Here is a 14,341-nt window from a genome sequence, read left to right as displayed (position 1 = left end):
AATGTGGAAAATCAACAGAATGACAAACCATCCTTCTCAGGTGTTCATACCTTAAAACAACCAAGAATACTTTCCACCCTGGGTTTACCATAAACACTTTTACTGGACTTTATTAACATTTAAAAACATTAAACCAAGAATACTTACCACTAAGGTTTATCATAAACACTTTTACTGGACTTTATTAACATTTAAAACATTAAACCAAGAATACTTAACACTAAGGTTTATCATAAACACTTTTACTGGACTTTATTAACATTTAAAAACATTAAACCAAGAATACTAACACTAAGGTTTATCATAAACACTTTTACTGGACTTTATTAACATTTAAAACATTAAACCAAGAATACTTACCACTAAGGTTTATCATAAACACTTTACTGGACTTTATTAACATTTAAAACATTAAACCAAGAATACTTACCACTAAGGTTTATCATAAACACTTTTACTGGACTTTATTAACATTTAAAAACATTAAACCAAGAATACTTACCACTAAGGTTTATCATAAACACTTTTACTGGACTTTATTAACATTTAAAAACATTAAACCAAGAATACTTAACACTAAGGTTTATCATAAACACTTTTACTGGACTTTATTAACGTTTAAAAACATTAAACCAAGAATACTTACCACTAAGGTTTATCATAAACACTTTTACTGGACTTTATTAACATTTAAAAACATTAAACCAAGAATACTTACCACTAAGGTTTATCATAAACACTTTTACTGGACTTTATTAACATTTAAAAACATTAAACCAAGAATACTTAACACTAAGGTTTATCATAAACACTTTTACTGGACTTTATTAACATTTAAAAACATTAAACCAAGAATACTTACCACTAAGGTTTATCATAAACACTTTTACTGGACTTTATTAACATTTAAAACATTAAACCAAGAATACTTTACACTAAGGTTTATCATAAACACTTTTACTGGACTTTATTAACATTTAAAACATTAAACCAAGAATACTTACCACAAGTTTATCATAAACACTTTTACTGGACTTTATTAACATTTAAAACATTAAACCAAGAATACTTAACACTAAGGTTTATCATAAACACTTTACTGGACTTTATTAACGTTAAAAACATTAAACCAAGAATACTTACCACTAAGGTTTATCATAAACACTTTTACTGGACTTTATTAACATTTAAAAACATTAAACCAAGAATACTTAACACTAAGGTTTATCATAAACACTTTTACTGGACCTTATTAACGTTTAAAAACATTACTCTTTCAATGTGTTAAGAAAATTTGGAAGAAAAAAAACCTTCTACACAGAAAATTTAAAACATGAGAAAATCAAAACTTATTTGAAGCACAAGATGTTAAACCTCAACAAATATCAAAGTTTTCTGTTGCTGTTTCTAAGTAGGATAAACTACACATAGAAGCTTAAAAGCTAACTATCTCCACTACTGTTATATCAGATGTTCTTAAGAAAGCTTACTTTAATCATACTGATACGCACTATGTCAAACATGATAGAGAAAAAATTAAAAAAACACCACCAATAAATCGATATATTCAGTTAATGTGTGTTTTAACAGATCCTTGGTTAAAAGAGCTCTTCAGTTTTAAGACATATATGGCATTCATTGAATACCCTGCTAGTGACATGTAGTTCATGTATCCATGGTGCCATCAGCAATATACTGGATTGGTGCTGTGAAACTATTTTATAGAAATATTTGCAATATTAAAAGACAGGGAAATCCCTATATATGATTATACCTGTTCCTAGATCTAAAGAGAGAACAAGAGCATCCAACTCTTCTTGGTTAAACGCCTGATGATTCGGTGTTGACACTGACCCTTCAGGGTTACTAAACGTCTGATGATTTGGTGTTGACACTGACCCTTCAGGGTTACTTCTTCCACTGAGGGAATATTGAAACTGTTGACCCTGAAAAAGAAATTACTACAAATTATTCTTTGTAATAATTAATACTTTAATCCTTTAAAGGGTGTGTCACTACCTGTAATTCAACACGATGTTGCTAATTAAACCTTTAACAAAACAAGTTAAACCAGCATGATTGTCAAAATAAATAATTAGTCGCTGAAGTTAAAGTACTGACCAAAATTGAAAATTTTAGAACAGAACGAAAGTCAAATCAAAAAGCATTCTTTAACTGTGAAAATCTTTCATTATAATGCCCATTACGTGAGTAAAAGTATTCTTAAAATTCACTTTAATCATTCTGTCAATGTTTCTATATCAACAATGGCGTGTGTGTACAAGTTTACAAATGCTGATGGTGACATAAATATATTTGATACGTTTAAACAAATTAACTTTCTTCTATTAAGAAAAAAAATAAAACTTTCCTTAAGTTCTTTTTCATCTTTGTTTATGATGTAAGGAAAGTTATAAGTTTTCTATACTGAAAGGTACTTACCACCTCTCACAAGACTAGTTAGCTATTCACATCCAGTGGTGACCACTATATGCAAACTTTTTTTTTACATGTGCTTCAAAACCTTCCCCCAGCATCAAATGATTCTAGTGAAGTGGTTCCCAATCAGGGGTGCGAGATAGCATTCCAGGGGGTGAGAGATAACATTTGATTTGCCCACTTTCACTTTATTCTTAAATAAATAATTACTGTTAGGGTGCGAGAACATATTAAAATTTTTTTTAGGAGTGCGGGGCATAAAAAAGGTTGGAAACCACTGTTCTAGTGTATTTCTCATCCAAATCATTATGTGTCATTTCTCCTGTGACATGAATGTAACATACATAATGCATGTAACTTCCTCTATATGAACTATCACTTGGCAGTTTGGCAGAAGATGTAAACACCAGATGAAAGTGGGAAGTGTGAGTGGAAGTAAATACCTGTTGTAAATACATTTTCAATACAGAAAAAATTAGAAGTACAGTACTTATCTGCTCTCACGTGATTAACTAGAGTCCCACACTGAATAGGAGGTGAAGCCAGTGCAAAGAAATGAGAGAAATAACCTTCAAAAGCATCCAAAGGAAATCAGAGAGTTTCATCCAATAATCTGATGAGGGAAACCACCCCTCTTCTGAACAAAGTACACTCTTTGCTCATCTGTGAAATATATGGGAGATGAGGGTAAAAACACATAAGAGCACATCCAAGTGAGAGATAATTGTGGCAAGAAATGTGTAAAATAGCCTATACTCAGTAAATCAACTACATCCAAAACTCATGCTGTTGGAAAGTGATATCCATTTGAGGATAAGATACCACCTTCACCTCAAGTTCAAAATACTGGAGGGAATTGAACCATTTAGATTCCTGAGCGGGACAACTGCAACATTTTAGATCTATCAACCAGGGACCTGACCTCTGGTACTGAAAAAATGTCTATATAATAAAATTCAACTCCACTTACAGCAAAATTGGCTAAAACCATCCAGAAAGCAATAGTATCCTCATCTTAAGGTACAACAAGAGGTAGCAAAAAGGACAGAATAATTCCCCTTAATTCCATTATAACCCACGACACAGATGAAGTATGACTGAGGGAGGAATATAGGTCACAATGATCATGTGTGAGGATTCATGTCTGTTTGTTCTCCTCTAAATCCAACACCTAGCCAAAGAGTTTCGACATCTATGCAGGAACAGGATTATGGCTCCCAGCTGAAGAGTTCATTGCAATTTGACGTCTCACTCCTTTGTGAATGCTTCGTGCACATTGGAGGATATCATACCTACAGAATACCACCATCCTATTCTGCAATAAATGGTTATAGCCATCTTTGTATGGAACCCATTCAGGAGCTTAAATAAACATATTTGAAATTTACCTGTGTTTGTTGTTGATGTTGAGTTTTAGCACCCACCATAGGTCGTAACTCTTGTCTAACGTACTCTGATGTAACATATTTGAAATTTACCTGTGTTTGTTGTTGATGTTGAGTTTTAGCACCCACCATAGCTCGTAACTCTTGTCTAACGTACTCTGATGTCATTCCTCCGGTACTGTTTTTTCCTTGACCCCTGTAGAAATTTTTTTACAGTATTTTAAGCTGGAGATTACAGATAGAAATTTAAGTTGCAAATACTAAAAAAACATGAAACCTACTGAAAAGTACAGAATTAAAGTGAATAATTTAATCTCCCTCTAAGCACAATAACAAAAAAAATGAACCTATGTTTGGAAACATCTGCAGATGAGAGTCTGTAAGTATTACTTTTACATTTCTTGGTCAAGTAACTATTGAAATTGTTTCATGTTAAATACAAAACTAAACCTTTTGATATGTACAACATAAGGAAATTTTAATCAAATGGCATATTATTCCCAAAAGAGCCACTGTTTGTCTCAATTAAATTTTAAAAAAGAAAATAGTTATTATCAGTTTTATTACAGACTGTTCATGATTACAAATAAAAAATAATGGTGCAGTTGCAACATAGATCATAGTTTTGAAGCATGAGAATTGGTTCAAACAAACACCAGCTTTACATTTTCTGGGTACTGTTCATAAAAAAACCAGCATTTTGAACAAACCTATATGTATATATATTGGGCAGTATTTAAACAATATCATTTAATTATCTAATAAAGGATAGAAAACAGTCCACCTTTTAAATATCTAGCGCCCAAACATACCTGTCGCATTTCAAGGAATATTAAATAGTCAAAACTTTGAAATTTACGCTAAGCCTAATAAACTGCCTAGAGAATTTGAGACATTAAAATAATTTGGTATGTTATAGAAACAAACATTCTTTCATTTTTTAAGTATTTATGACACACCAAACTTGTTAGTAACTTATAAAGTCTAAATGAAATAGTTGATAAATTTACAGCACCAAATCACACATGCTAACTCAAAATCTCTTACAATGAATTTATTAATTTATTAACAAGTTTCTAAATCAATATTTAACAAGTAGCAATGAATGTTGAAAAAGCTTTATTTGTGAACTGTAACCTAAATAAGCAAAGGTTTTATTCAAAACAAATAAAACAAGAAACCAGTTTTTATTGGTAAACCTGCAGTTTATTACACCATCTAATTAGAACTGAATAATGCAGCAATGGGCTTGTACCTATCTATGGAGCTTGAGCCATATATCTGTGAACTCTGCTGATTAAAGAGAAACGTGAATTATCAGATGCTCCACTTGTAGAGGCATAGTTGTTCCCAGGACTTGTGTAGCTAGGGGACATTTGTGGCTGGGGTGAAACAACTTGTTCACTGCTAGCATATCCTCCAAGTGGTGTCCTTGGTGAGTTCAAATGGCCTGTATAAACAGAAATAAACTGGCAATTAAACATAATGTAATCACTCAAAATAATTTCTAAATCTTATTACCTATAAGAGAAAGAGGCAGTAAAATTTAAAACAGACAATGTGCAATCATAAGGAGCAACAAATATTTTGTTACTTTACAATATGAATGAAAGATACCTTACAAAATAAAGGTAATTTCCATACAGTATCTGAGATTTCAAACTCTTTAACTGACATGTGTCGCTATGCAATCACGTTGTTAAGGCCATTACACAACCTAAACAATGTAAAAATTAAAGTTTTATGTAAAGTCAACTATAATAATACTAGCTCCAGGATAACAATTGTTATCAATGAAATCTTACTGGCTTGAATTATATTATATTTAATGATGTAAAGTACAAACAACTTTTAATCACTGTGATATATAGTCTTTAGTTTTCAGTGGACAACACTAAATGTTTAAATGTTTTTTTAGTTAAGCTTTTTGATGGAGCATAACTTTCTAGTATTCTCTAGGCACATTAAAATCTAAATGAGACAAAATTAAGTATCTTTTTTCAATACAACAGCCCTAACTTCCATCACCTTTCATTAGAAATTGTGTTAACAGTGGACCAGCCACATCAAGAACAAGTTTTGATAGCATTTGGGTTTTTTTTTTTTACTTTTTTTTGCAAAAACAGTCACTAGTGTTAACTGAATTATAAAGATAGATAATAATTAAGATGTAGGTAAATGAAATTTCCTATTTTAATCTTTAAGGTGGTATTCAAGCTCATAAAGGTTACTGAAGGTCAAATCAAAAAATTTTGGAATTTTTCCAGAACTGTCACTTGTTTGTGCATAGCTTTCAGAAAAGAACTAACTTTGCAACAACATACTTAAAACAATGATAAACGTCTTACCTTAAAAGGACATGTATGGAAAATAAAACAGAAGAAATGTATTTTTTTTCAAAATTATACACCATGTTCATACCTTATCTTCACCACATACTTATTTGTATACATAACTTGGTTTTCTGGCACACTTACCTCAAAAATTGGCTTACATAAATATGTTGAAAAGGTGAAATGATAGAAATATTGTTTTACAATTATCTGCCCAAATTTGCTACTCTTATCACATTCCATATAAAATAATGTATATTTCGTCTCTATATAGGTATGTTATGTTCAAAAGATCTGCAACTTTTGAGTGTCCTTGTGTTATGTTATTTGAAATAAGTGAACTTAATACAATAATTTGCTTTAAATCCCTATCAATCACTTTTTTACCAACAAGGCAACATAAATATCCCATTTTTAGATTAATAGCTTACAAATAAAGCTACTGAGTCTTGGTAACAATATTTCTTTTCCTGAAATAAAAGTATTGTATATGTTTCTTATACAACAATACAAACAGACGAAACTCCCACTCAACCTATCTAGCAAAATAACAATGCTTGTAACTTCAGTATGATGCTGACTTACTATTGAGAACAATGATGAAAATTTTTATACTAGAAAACTCACTTGGCATTGAAACTACCCTTTGTATTCTCTGTTGTTTTGATGGTGCTTGTGATGGCTGCTGATATAGGTGACCAGGAGATTGTGGCTGAAACTGACCATCTGACTGGTTAGGAAAAGGTGAATTTCTCTGGCTAGTGACAGAGTTTGGACTGGACAAGGATCGTACTTGTATCTGTTGTTGTGCTTGTGTAATAAACCTACCTTGGCCACTGAATGAACTCTAAGAAAAGAAAAACATACAAACAGATTTACCCCAAGACCAATACAACCACTCTGAATAATTTGCAATTTGAAGATAAATACAGTTAAGAATACCTATTAAAAAAAAAGGTTTGTGTGTCTAATACAAAATACTTTTAATTCTCAACTTCACAACTTCTTTAGTTAAACTTTTAATATAATTCACCTTCTTTACTATCTTTAGTATTGATCAGGGCATTTTCACAAGGACAGCAACTAACCTGTGACAGCTGAGCATTCAACATGGGATTCTGCTGCTGGACAGAACCTGTCGTTGTGGTGTTTGGAGCAGTTCTTTGGTTCCACTGAGTCTGTGAGGAATGAGCTTGAAGGTGAGAAGATTGGGGTCCTCCTCCTGTGACTGTTACAGGAGAAGGAGGCAAATAAGTAGGCTGTCTATGATGTTGCTGAGAGTAGCCACTGGTGACAGGCGGACTTGGATTGGGAAAGGACTGTTGAGATAGTGGCGAGTACGGAGGCTGGTGACCAGGAGACAACTGTGACTGACCAGTCTGCCCTAATAATGTGGTATTGTATTGTGGCGACAGTTGCTGATCTGTTATACCATTGAAGCGCTGGAATTTTAATAAAATATAATATTTACAGTCACATGCATAAGTAATGCAGAATGCATTTTAGAACAGAATGATCCCACTATTTGCCTATGGAGAGCCAAACTGTAGGAAACTCAGACTCTGGATGGTTATAATAAATTACTTATGTGAATTATTGAAATGAGATCTCTTACTGCCTCAATTTACTTTTTTTTGCAAAAACAGTCACTAGTGTTAACTAAATTATAAAGATAGATAGTAATTAAGATGTATTATGGATGCATCGAGTTTTAAAATTCGAGTCATTTTTCTTTAATGCATGAAACTAGAGTTTAGCATAAAATGTAAACTGAGGCTGGGTTAAATCAGTGGTAGGGCTGGTAAGCAGCTTGTTGGACCATGTTGTTGAACAACAAATTTTGAAAACAGTATATTTTTTTTTTAATTTAAATGGCTTACTGAAAATACCTCATTTAAATATAAAATGTTGTGTGATGTAATGTTAACAAATTTATTTACAGTGATTCATTTGGGGCTCGGTTTTTTTGTGGGTATTACTTAAAACATATTGTAGTTTTTCCCAAACCTGCACTGAATCATATATGCAAAAATAACAAGTGAATTGAAATTTTACATGTATCACAGTTTATAAGATATATTTCTTAACAATTTTGTAGACTGTCTTAACAAGAACAAAATAAAATAAATTCTGTTTCCATCACTAGGTTTCCACTTGCCAGTTTACACTGATCAATAGGAAAAGTAATAGTAATCAACAGAATATTTGAGCTTTGAAAAAAAAGAATAACTGTAGTTGTAGGTTGGAATGTTCTTCTAGAGAAAGTTAATATTATTTCAGTATTTTAAAGTATAGAGTTGTTATTTTAGTATATTTAAGTCTGTTCAGTTAAGATGGGGGATCTTAGGATTTATTATTAAAGTTACATTTCAGCATACATTTATGGCATTAGGCTTAACACTTTATAAGTATTATTGTTTTTATTGTTGTTGTTTTGAGATAATACTATTACCAATACAGGATTAGGCTTAATACTTTATAAGTATTATTATAATATAATGAAGTTATTAACTATTAGTTTGAAATAAAGAGTTTTCACTAGTGTAACCTAAGTAAGAAGAAGGATTTGTTTTAGCCTTAAATTACATTATCAGTTACTATTTGGAGGATAGAATCAACATAAAAAGTGATATAGTAAAGGATGCAAGCAGTGATGCAGTTTCTGCCATACATACTAATTATTTATGGAAGGGTAGCTTATTGTTAAGTACAAGACATAACTGTGAAAATGAAATTACAAACTGTTCACTGTGGCTTAAGTTAATATGTAAGGACAACAGGTTAAATGATTGAATTTGTGGGATCAGTTCAGTGGGAAAAAGGAGGTTTTGGGAATTGATGGTTAACATTTGTTTAGGGTAGAGGCGAAGATTTTGGGAATGGATGGTTAACATTTGTTTAGGGTAGAGGCTAGTTTCTTTTCAAGAGCAATTAACTTAACTGGAAGGATAACTTTAAAATGAGACACTGGAGAAGTCCAGATGGCAAAGACAGAATACAATTTAGTGAGAGGTATAATGTAAGAAAAATGTACAAAGGCAGTACTGTAATACTAGAAGCATGAGAAATAAAATGGATGAACTCAGAATACTGATCACAAAAGAGGACTTTGATATAATTGGAACAACTGAAACATGACTAAATGTAGATAATTTGAAGGACAGGAACTGTTTACAAATACAGGATCACACACTGTTTAACAGGGATAAAGTACTAAAAGATGGGAATGGGTAGTTATGTGAGTTACAGACTGTTCCCAGTTGGGATTACCAAAAAACTAAAACAAATGAGTTGAATCTCTTTGGATTTCTGTTAATTGTTATAAGGGGAAAAGTGGTATTAGTTGGAACTTGTTACATGCCACCAAATAAAACTAATGAGAAGCTTTAAAGTGAGATAAAGAATTCAACTGTTAATAAAGTTATAATTATAAAATATATTAAATTCAGGCATAAATATTTGTAAATGTTAGAGTAAAATCATGAGTGAGACAGGTTTTTAGACACTTTTCTAGATGATGTCCTTCAACAATTGGTTGCTTCACCTACTGGAAACAATGTTATTTTCAGATTTATTGTTAAGTTCAAATAAAGAAATGACTGGTATGGTGGAGACTAGATAACATCTGGGTGCAAGTGATTATTGATAAAATAAATTTTATTTTTCACTACATATGGAGGTAAAGAATAATGAGATTTTGGTTTCGAATTTCAACAGATCAAATTTTGAAAGGATGAGACAATAATTAGGTGAAGTGATTTAGATGAAGATACTGATCAAATGTGGGAAAATGTTTGAAACAAATTCTTCAATATTCTAGATAAGCATGTTCTTTATTAAAAACAAAAAAGGATGGCTGCAAGTAAAACACTAAGATGGCTCACTATAAGTATATAGAAGAGTTTAAGTTGTAAAACACTAAGATGGCTCACTATGAGTATATAAAAGAGTTTAAGTTGTAAAACACTAAGATGGCTCACTATAAGTATATAGAAGAGTTTAAGTTGTAAGACACTAAGATGGCTCACTATGAGTATATAGAAGAGTTTAAGTTGTAAAACACTAATATGGCTCACTATAAGTATATAGAAGAGTTTAAGTTGTAAGACACTAAGATGGCTCACTATGAGTATATAGAAGAGTTTAAGTTGTAAGACACTAAGATGGCTCACTATGAGTATATAGAAGAGTTTAAGTTGTAAAACACTAAGATGGCTCACAATGAGTATATAGAAGAGTTTAAGTTGTAAAACACTTAGATGGCTCACTATAAGTATATAGAAGAGTTTAAGTTGTAAGACACTAAGATGGCTCACTATGAGTATATAGAAGAGTTTAAGTTGTAAAACACTAAGATGGCTCACAATGAGTATATAGAAGAGTTTAAGTTGTAAAACACTTAGATGGCTCACTATGAGTATATAGAAGAGTTTAAGTTGTAAAACACTTAGATGGCTCACTATGAGTATATAGAAGAGTTTAAGTTGTAAAACACTAAGATGGCTCACAATGAGTATATAGAAGAGTTTAAGTTATAAAACACTAAGATGGTTCACAATGAGTATATAGAAGAGTTTAAGTTGTAAAACACTAAGATGGCTCACAATGAGTATATAGAAGAGTTTAAGTTGTAATACACTAAGATGGCTCACAATGAGTATATAGAAGAGTTTAAGTTGTAAAACACTAAGATGGCTCACAATGAGTATATAGAAGAGTTTAAGTTGTAAAACACTAAGATGGCTCTCAATGAGTATATAGAAGAGTTTAAGTTGTAAAACACTAAGATGGCTCACAATGAGTATATAGAAGAGTTTAAGTTGTAAAACACTAAGATGGCTCTCAATGAGTATATAGAAGAGTTTAAGTTGTAAAACACTAAGATGGCTCACAATGAGTATATAGAAGAGTTTAAGTTGTAAAACACTAAGATGGCTCTCAATGAGTATATAGAAGAGTTTAAGTTGTAAAACACTAAGATGGCTCACTATGAGTATATAGAAGAGTTTAAGTTGTAAAACACTTAGATGGCTCACTATGAGTATATAGAAGAGTTTAAGTTTTAAAACACTAAGATGGCTCACTATGAGTATATAGAAGAGTTTAAGTTGTAAAACACTAATATGGCTCTCAATGAGTATATAGAAGAGTTTAAGTTGTAAAACACTAAGATGGCTCACTATGAGTATATAGAAGAGTTTAAGTTGTAAAACACTTAGATGGCTCTCAATGAGTATATAGAATAGTTTAAGTTGTAAAACACTAAGATGGCTCACTATGAGTATATAGAAGAGTTTAAGTTGTAAAACACTAATATGGCTCACAATGAGTATATAGAAGAGTTTAAGTTTTAAAACACTAAGATGGCTCACTATGAGTATATAGAAGAGTTTAAGTTGTAAAACACTAATATGGCTCACAATGAGTATATAGAAGAGTTTAAGTTGTAAAACACTTAGATGGCTCACTATGAGTATATAGAAGAGTTTAAGTTGTAAAACACTAATATGGCTCACAATGAGTATATAGAAGAGTTTAAGTTTTAAAACACTAAGATGGCTCACTATGAGTATATAGAAGAGTTTAAGTTGTAAAACACTTAGATGGCTCACTATGAGTATATAGAAGAGTTTAAGTTGTAAAACACTAATATGGCTCACAATGAGTATATAGAAGAGTTTAAGTTTTAAAACACTAAGATGGCTCACTATGAGTATATAGAAGAGTTTAAGTTGTAAAACACTAATATGGCTCACAATGAGTATATAGAAGAGTTTAAGTTGTAAAACACTAAAATGGCTCACTATGAGTATATAGAAGAGTTTAAGTTGTAAAACACTAAGATGGCTCACTATGAGTATATAGAAGAGTTTAAGTTGTAAAACACTAAGATGGCTCACAATGAGTATATAAAAAAGTTTAAGTTGATAGCAACGAGGAGAGGAAGAGTGGATTATTAAAAAAAAAGATCAAATGTGTAATTAAAAAATAAACAAAAGGCTGGCTAAAAAGGTGAAAAAATAATCATAAGGATTTCTTAAAATGTATTAAGGGTAAGCAAAATGTTAGTATGTGAGTAGGGCTTTTCAGGGATAATACATAAAGACTATTATGATTATGGAATTCTTGGGTCACTCATGATGATCTCAGGAAGATAATATTTACCCAAAGATTAAGGATAAGATAAATGAGTCACTTGTTACTATTTTTTCCAAGTTTTTGAATAGTGGACAGATACCAAAAGGTTAGAATTTGCCAATTGTTACATCTCTTTTCAAGAGAAGTGATAAGAGGTATCCCAGTAATTATAGTCCTATTAGTCTTATATCAGTGGTGTGGAAAAGATGTTGAAGGTCTGATAAAAGATGTTTTGCAAAATCATTTAATATCTAAAATTTTGTTGGACAGTAAGTATGGATTTGCTAGAGAAAGATATTGCTTCATTAAATCTCTTGGTATCTTTGAAGAGGGCCCTCCACTGGCTGAACTGCAAGTCTGCATGCATATGATGTTAAAATTTGGCTATCAATACCCATGGAGGGCAGGCAGAGCACAGATAACCCACTGTGTAGCTTTACACTTAACAGCAACCAACTAAACTTTGAAGAAGTTACTGCTTATGTAGATAAGGTCACAAGTGTGAGTTTGATGTATCTAGGTTTTTAGAAAGCATTTAACAAGTTAATACATAAAAGTCTTGCTAAAGGTTATCTCTAGGTGTGACAGATAGGTTGGTTCACTGGATAGAAAACTGACTAGATGGAATAATTCAAAGGGTTGTCATAAATGAAGTTCAGTCAAACTGAATTAATGTCATGAGTGGGGTACTTCAGGGCTCTCTGTTAGGACCTTTGTTCTTTTTTATTTAAATCAATGACATATATGAAAGAATGATAAATAACTCATTTAAATTTTCTGATTAATGACATTAATGTTTTGGATATTGATCGTTTTGAGAATGACATTGCTGCTTTATGAAAGAATTTTGAAAATTGTGTGAGTTTGATAAAGAAATGGCAGAATCCTTCTAATTATAACAAATGCAGGGTAATGCATGTCAGATAATAAAATTCGAATTACAAATATAATTTTGACTGAAAAAACCTTGACAGTGTTATGAAAGAAGAATTTGGTGCTCTGGTTGATTAGTCTCTTACACCCTCCAAGCAGTGTTCTGGTGCTAGTGGCAGGGCAAATAGGATTCTAGATTGTATCTACAGAAATAGTAAATACAACTCTAAAGAGGTTATTATGTGATTCTATAAGTCATTAGTTGGGGGATTTTGGAGCACTGTGTTCAGTCTTGGGCCTCTTACCTCAGGAAGGGCATTGAAGTGTTGGAAACAGGTTGTAAGAGGGCTGTAAGGATGATATCTGAAAGCCTGTTACACAATAACAGGTTAATACTTCTGAACTTGTTTTGTCTTGGGATAAAACAAGAAGGAATTCTCAGTAGCCACAACACTTGAAATTATTTTAGGTATGACTTAAGTAAACTAATGTACAATTTCCTTTTAATTAGCTATGTTTTTGTGTCAACAAAACCACGTGTGGGACACACATATACATAATTTGATATGATTACTCATCAAAATCTCTACTAGCCTATCCTCAAATTGAAATTTTTTTAGGCAGGATTTGAGTAAATTAATCAATGAGACCTTGGATGAAATCAAACACATCAGTCAAAAGGGTTTGATGGATTAGAGTAAATTAATCAATGAGACCTTGGATAAAATCAAACACATCAGTCAAAAGGGTTTGATGGATTAGAGTAAATTAATCAATGAGACCTTGGATGAAATCAAACACATCAGTCAAAAGGGTTTGATGGATTAGAGTAAATTAATCAATGAAACCTTGAATGAAATCAAACACATCAATCAAAAGGGTTTGATGGATTAGAGTAAATTAATCAATGAAACCTTGAATGAAATCAAACACATCAGTCAAAAGGGTTTGATGGATTAGAGTAAATTAATCAATGAAACCTTGAATGAAATCAAACACATCAATCAAAAGGGTTTGATGGATTAGAGTAAATTAATCAATGAAACCTTGAATGAAATCAAACACATCAATCAAAAGGGTTTGATGGATTAGAGTAAATTAATCAATGAGACCTTGGATGAAATCAAACACATCAGTCAAAAGGGTTTGATGGATTAGAGTAAATTAATCAAT

General features: G+C 31.6%; 1 pseudogene across 1 annotated transcript in view; it reads right to left on the bottom strand.

The window, feature by feature from the left end:
• Positions 1–1,880: 1,880 nt before the first annotated feature.
• Positions 1,881–14,341, bottom strand: part of LOC143228415 (uncharacterized) — a 59,178-nt pseudogene continuing 46,717 nt past the window's right edge. The window contains exons 16-20 of the transcript XR_013015328.1: positions 7,246–7,599; positions 6,785–7,004; positions 5,080–5,274; positions 3,918–4,020; positions 1,881–1,946 (exon numbers count right to left, since the gene is read on the bottom strand). The product of XR_013015328.1 is annotated as an uncharacterized LOC143228415 (transcript). The remainder of the gene's footprint in view (positions 1,947–3,917; positions 4,021–5,079; positions 5,275–6,784; positions 7,005–7,245; positions 7,600–14,341) is intronic.

Source organism: Tachypleus tridentatus, chromosome 10 (assembly GCF_004210375.1).
Source record: "Tachypleus tridentatus isolate NWPU-2018 chromosome 10, ASM421037v1, whole genome shotgun sequence".
NCBI classification, from domain to species: domain Eukaryota; kingdom Metazoa; phylum Arthropoda; class Merostomata; order Xiphosura; family Limulidae; genus Tachypleus; species Tachypleus tridentatus.
The sequence above is the reverse complement of the archived record's forward strand: the minus strand, read 5'-3'. Positions and strand labels throughout refer to the sequence as shown.